Below are 6,834 nucleotides of genomic sequence, written 5' to 3' on the forward strand. Positions count from 1 at the left end.
AGCATATGTTGGGGTTTATTTCTGGGCTCTCTATTTTTTTCCATTGGTCTATGTTTGTATTTTTATGCCAATATCATGCTGTTTTAATTACTAGGGCTTTGTAGTATACTTTGAATTCAGGAAGTGTGATGACTTCATCTTTGTTCTTCTTTCTCAAGATTCTTTGGCTATTTGAGTCTATTCTGGTTTAATACAAATTTTAGGGTTGTTTTTCCTATTTCTGTGAAAAATGCCATTGCAGTTTTGATAGGGATTGCACTGAATCTAAAGATGGTTTTGGGTAGTATAGACATTTTAACAATATTAATTCTGCTTATCCATAAACACAGATCATTCCATGTGTGTCTTCTTCAATTTCTTTCATCAAAATTTTGTAGTTTTCATTGTAAGGATCTTTCACTTCCTTGGTTAAATTTATTTCTAAGTATTTTATTATTTTTGATGCTATTGTGAATGAGATAGTTTTCTTTATTTCTTTTCAGACATTTTGTTATTAGCATGTAGAAACATAATTGATTTCTGTATGTTGATTTTATATCCTGAAACATGATTGAATTCATTTATTAGTTCTGGCAGTTTGGCGTTGAGTTTTTAGGATTTCCTACACACAAGATTATATCACTTACAAATCATGATAATTTTACTTCTTCCTTTCCTATTTGGATGTTTTTTGTCTCTATATCTTGCCTGATTACTCTAGGGAGGACTTCCAGTACGATTTTTAAATGGGAGTGGTGAGGGTGGGCACCCTGGTCTTATTCCTGATCTTAGAGAAAAAGCTTTCAATTTTCCACCATTGAGTATAATGTTGGCTGTGAGTTTGTCACATATGGCTTTTAAGATGTTAGGATGGGTTTCATCTATATCCGATTTGTTGAAGTTTTTGTCATGAAAAGATGTTGTGTATTGTCAGAAGCTTTTCCTGCATCTATTGAAATGATCACATGGCTTCTCTCTTTTATCTTATTAATGCAGTGTGTCACATTTATTGATTTCTGTATGTTGAAACATCCTTGCATCCCAGGAATAAAACACTGAATGTATTGTTGAATTCAGTTTACTTGTGTTTTGTTGAGTTTTTGCATTTATATTCATTAGGGATATTGTTCTATAGGGTTTTGTTTTTGTTGTTGTTTTTAGTATACTTATCTGGTTTTGGTGTTAGAATAATGCTGCCATCATAAAGTGAAAATGAATGAAAGCGTTCCTTCCTGTTCACTTTTTGGAAGGGTTTGAAAAAGATTGTAGTTAATTATTCTTTTAAAATTTGGTAAAACTTACCAGTAAAGCTATCTGCTCTTGGGCTTTCCTGTGTTGGGGGGTTTTTGATTACCGATGCAATCTTCTTACTTATTGTTGGCCTACTAAGATTTTCTATTTCTCCCTGATTCAGTCTTGGTAGGTTGTATGTTTCTAGGAATTTATCCATTTCTTCTGATTTATCTAATTTTTTGGTCTATAATTACTCATAGTAGTCACTCATGATGCTATTTATTTCTGTAATACCAGTTATACTGTCGCCTGTTTCGTTTCTGATTTTATTTGAGTTTCCCTTTTTTTTTTTTACTTAGTTGGTCTAGCTAAAGGTTTCCCAATTTTGTTCATCTTTTTAAAAAACCAGATTAGTTTCATTGGTTTTTCTAGTGTTTTTCTGATCTATACTTTATTTGTTTCTGCTCTAATCTTTGTTATCTTCCTTCTCCAACTTGAGTTTAGTTTGCTCTTTTTCTAGTTCCTGGAGGTATAAAGTTAGGTTGTTTGAGATCTTCCCATTTTCTTAGCATATGCATTTATTGCTATAAACATGCATCTCAGAACTGCTTGTGCAGTATCCCATGTGTTTCCATTTTCATTTGTTTTGACATTTTTTAAATTTACTTTTTATTTCTTTTTTGACCCATGGATTGACCCATGGATTGTTGAGGAGTGTGGTCTTTAGTTTCCACATGCTTGGTAAATTTCCAACTTTCCTCTTGTTGTTGATTATACTCTTGTGGTTGGAAAAGATACTTTCTATGATTTCAATCTTCTTAATTTACTAAGACAGGATTTGCAGCCTACCATATGATCTATCCTGGAGAATGTTCTGTATGCACTTGAGAAGAATGTGTATTCTGCTGCTGATGAACAGAATGTATGTGTCTATTAGGTTTATTTGGTCCAATACATGGTTCAAGTTCAACATTTTCTTTTTTATGTTCTCTCTGGATGATTTATCCATACCTGAAAGTAGGGTATTGAAGTTCCCCTACTATTGTACTGTTGTCAACTTTTCCCTTCAGAACTGTTACTATTTAATTGCTTAATATATTTAGGTGGGCTGATGTTGTGTATTTATTTATAACTATTCTATCTTCTTGATGAACTCACCCCTCAATAATATAGAATATTTGATGAATTTGTCTGTCATCCTTGTGCAGCAGCCCTGCTAATCTTCTCTGTATTATTCTGATTTTAGTTTATGTTTTGCTGAAGCAGACACAACCCATGGTATTGTGAACATATAAAATGGTTGTTGTTTTAAAGCCACTAAATTTCCAGTGGATTCTAAACAGCAATAAATAACTGATAAAGACTTAATCTGAATGATGAGTCTAGAGGTAGAGGTTGAGGATTCACAGTCCAGCCTCTTTCTCTCATTCTTCTTTTGGGAGTAAGCAACTCACTGAGAATCTATGTTCTCTTTTTGTCATCCAGGCCATAAACCTTACAGGATTGAGATGCACTGATATGTATTTTTTCCAAATGTTAACAAGCCAGGAGCTAAAGTCAGTATTTGGCTCAAATCAAGACCAAAACCAAATACTGCCATAAGAAAAAGAAGTAAAAATCAAGAAGACATCTAAAAATAATTTTAAAAATTAGCATAATATTTTAGCACTCACAAATTAGAAGATGATTAATGAAATAAAAATGTTTTAAGTATTTTTTCTAACAATATCCCCCACTTTCCTTTCTTTTTACATACTTTATTATGTCAAAATTAAAAGTAATTTATCAAGATTTTGAATTTTTTCCTTCTCAGGAAATTTTAAGGTGACAAAAACTGTAATTTAATTCATTCTCACAAGATGTGAAAAATTCCCAAATAAGACTTTTTATTGAAAACACATAATGTATTTGTATGGGTTTTGGCCTTGACACATTTCTGTTACTCATTTTTATGTGAATTTCATTTTCCTGATTATCAGAAGGATATTTGTTCTAACAACTCTGTGTTTCTGTGCTGTGTTAAATTTTTTTTTTATTTTAAGACTTTATTTATTTATTTGACAGATAGAGAGCAAGAGAGGGAACACAAGTAGAGGAGTGGGAGAGGGAGAAGCAGCCTCCGGTTGAGCAGGGAGCTGGATGCAGGGCTCTATCCCAGGACTTTAGGATCATGACCTGAACTGAAGGCAGACGCTTAATGACTGAGCCACCCAGGTACCCCCTTTTTGAAAAAAAAAAAAACTTTTTAAGGTGATTTTTCTGAGTAGTTTTTGTTTTTGTTTTTGTTTTTGTTTTTTTGTTTTGTTTTGTTTGTTTACTCTATTTATCTGGCCCACTTTCTTTAATCTATGTTGTTCCTTGCTAATGAATATTGATTTAGCCTCCCCTATTTTGCCTGAGTGTGAGCTCCTTGGAGGGTGGGAAGGTGATGCTGCTAAAACGTCAGCTGGCTTACTGCAGGGCCCCTTGCCTCATCTGCTAATCTAGGGACAGATCCCTCTCATTTCTGCTATTACTGGCCACTGTGCCTCCCCATGAGTGGCCATTTTGGGGTCTCCTACTGTCAGGTTGTCAGTCATTCCATGGCTTCTCTATGTTTTCTCCTAAACAGATACTGAGCATGTGTTGGTCTTGTGGTTCTTGCTGGTTTGCATTTTGGTGTTCCTGGAGTACCTTGTCACCTAGTTTTCTTGTAAATGCTGTCCATTTTTCTTTTTACTTTTTTTCCCCCCCATTTCACTGTATTTCCTATGTTGGAATTTAGGAAGATCTAAAAGCTACGCCTCTTTCACCACTATAATCTTCACAGAATTCGATAAAAAGAGTTTTATCACAAGTTCAATCTTGACTGCCCATAGTAGTAGGCATCTGTCATTTGTATCTTCTGGCAAAATAACCAGGGTTAAGTTCAAACTTAGGTGCATCTTTGTAGATCAGTGATGTATCTATGACCTGGCTACCCTGGCCCCAGAAGGGTACATTGAATCCTGGGCTGCACTATTAGGAAGCCCATATGCACATAGATAGAAACTATGTTCTCTAGCCCTGCCCTTACCAGGTTTAAAAAAATAATAATAATTAAGGTTTACCTCCAAATGCTAACCAACTCCTTTATATCACTTCTTGATTACTTCAGAACTTGGACAGGAAGAGCTTGTCCCTTTATATATGAAAAATAAACTAGGAGTAAAGTATTAGCACTTTAGCCCATGTATCCTTAACATAGAGATTAAGACATCTGGCAGGGCTGCAGAGGATAACTTTAAGTTTTGGTGGATCTTACTAAGTGTTACAGGTTGAATTGTGTCCCCTCAAATAAGATAGGTTGAAGTTCTGATCCTCAGTACCTCAGAATGTGACCTTATTTGGAAATAGGATAGTTGTAAATGTAACTATTAACTCATTACATGAGGTCATACTTGAATTGAGTGGAGCCCTACTCCAGTGGGGGCTGATGTCCTTATGAGAACATGACTGAGAGAGAATGCCACTGACAACAAAAGCAGAGATTGGAGGTATGTAGTTCCAACACAAAAGATTGGCTACAAACCACCAGAAGCTAAAAAGAGGCAAGGGATCCCCTTACAAGTTTCAAAGGGAGTATAGGTGCAGACTTCTAGACTCCCCAACTCTGAGGCAATAACTTTTGTTGTTTTAAACGATCCAGTTTATTGTGTTATGGTCCTCTAGGCTAATGGGGGTTTCTTATCTTCAGACTCTTCAGCCTGTATCAATGCTGGTTTTTTAACTAACATCTCTCTTTTTTAAAAAATATTTTATTTATTTTTTGGCAGAGAGAGAGAGAGAGACAGCAAGGGAGGGAACACAAGCAGGGGAAGAAGAAGAAGCACCTTCCTTCCTAGCAGGGAGCCCAGTGTGGGGCTTGATTCCAGGACCTTGGCATCATGACCTGAAGGCAGATGTTTAACGACTGAGCCACCCAGGTGCCCTATTGACTAACACCTCTTGGAGAAAATCTTTTTCCATTAATTGAATGTTTGCCTTAGTCACACAAACTAAGAAAAGGCTTGTGAAGCTCTAGTTCAGTGTCAAATTATAGCAGTTTATTACTTGCAATAGAGAATTTACTAAGTAATGTGATGTAAATGAATGTGAGGACAATGTTGGGGAACTATAAATTTAAAAAATTTCCTACCAACCAAGAGCAATTCTCCACAAAAGCAGAAGGGAAAAACAGCTTTATTTCGAGTAAGGGTTAAGCCAGAATGTGATGCGTTTCTCAAGCAATCCACTGAAAGATTGTGAAAACAGAAAGAAATCTCATTTTTTTTATATAGTCAGGTAGATACAATTCATTCCATAAAAGTTGCAGGATAAACAGTAATTAGTACTCAAATAAGAGGACTTAACAGTACTATTTGTCACACACAGTTCACCGTAAGGTTAAATCTGGTAATTAGGGTGACCATCTATGTTAGTTAATTGGCTCTATCCAAAGAAAAACAAACTTGTTATATCTATATGACAAGAGATCATTTTGTGATTTGGAACAAGGTGCCCACTCAATTTAAGCTCCTACTTTCCCAAAGAAACTGGGAAATAAGGTTTCTATCATTTTTGATATTTACATCTCAAAGAGATGGCTTCCTAGTACTTAGGAAACATTAAACTTTCAAATAAATTATTGCAGTGGCTAGGTTTAAATGAAATAACATTAATTCTTCCTTGTATGTTTCTAGTTCCTGTAAGAATGACTTATTAAATCAGTTTGCCAGTCCGAGTTCTCAGACTCTGCCAATGAATTCCCATGGACGTTGATTCTTAGCAGTTGAGAAAATACTGTCAAAAGTAATAGGGGCACCTGGGTAGCTCAGCTGGTTAAGTGTCTGCCTTCAGCTCAGGTCATGATCCCAGGATTCTGGGATTGAGCTCTATGGCTAGTCTCAGACTCCCTACTTAGGAGGCAGTCTGCTTCTGCCTTTCCCCCATCCTGCCCCCTCTAGTGCTCTCTCTTTTGCATTCTCTCTCAGTTAAATAAATTCTTTAGCAAAAGTTATTAATGTATATCAACACTTTCATAACTTTATCTTGTGAAATACTCCATGAAATAAAAGAGTCTCATGGTTGTGGCAAAGATTCTTCATAGTCCTCTTCTCCTCTACCACAAAAATAGAATTTTTAACCAGGCATGTGGCTACACAGAATGAATATTATATATATTTTAACTTTGTTTTTCAAGTAGGTGAGATCATAGAACTAAGTTCAGGCCAATAGGATATAATCAAAAGTCGCGGGGCGCCTGGGTGGTTCAGTGGGTTAAGCCTCTGCCTTTAGCTCGGGTCATGATCTCAGGGTCCTGGGATTGAGCCCCACATTGGGCTCCTGCTCAGCAGGAAGCCTGCTTCCTCCTCTCTCTGCCTACCTCTCTGCCTGCTTGTGATCTCTGTCTGTCAAATAAATAAATAAAATCTTTTTAAAAAAAAGTCGCTTTGCCACTTTTAAGAAGTATCCTTAATAGGTTAGGGGATTCTCGTCATTTCATTTCCTCCTTCCTGCTGGATGGATTGTGGATGCAGCCATGTGGAACCATGAAGTGATCTTAACAATGGAAGACTGAGCCATGATTCCCGAAAGAGCCAAAGTTGCTCCAGACTATGTATC

The 6,834-nt window shown here is 36.1% G+C and overlaps 1 non-coding gene across 1 annotated transcript; it reads right to left on the reverse strand.

The window, feature by feature from the left end:
* Positions 1 to 2,375: 2,375 nt before the first annotated feature.
* LOC132009413 (U6 spliceosomal RNA) lies at positions 2,376 to 2,480 on the reverse strand. Its single transcript, XR_009401908.1, has one exon. It is a non-coding gene; the product is annotated as a U6 spliceosomal RNA (small nuclear RNA).
* Between the last annotated feature and the right edge of the window lie 4,354 nt (positions 2,481 to 6,834).

This window comes from Mustela nigripes, chromosome 1 (assembly GCF_022355385.1).
Source record: "Mustela nigripes isolate SB6536 chromosome 1, MUSNIG.SB6536, whole genome shotgun sequence".
In the NCBI taxonomy this organism is placed as follows: Eukaryota; Metazoa; Chordata; class Mammalia; order Carnivora; family Mustelidae; genus Mustela; species Mustela nigripes.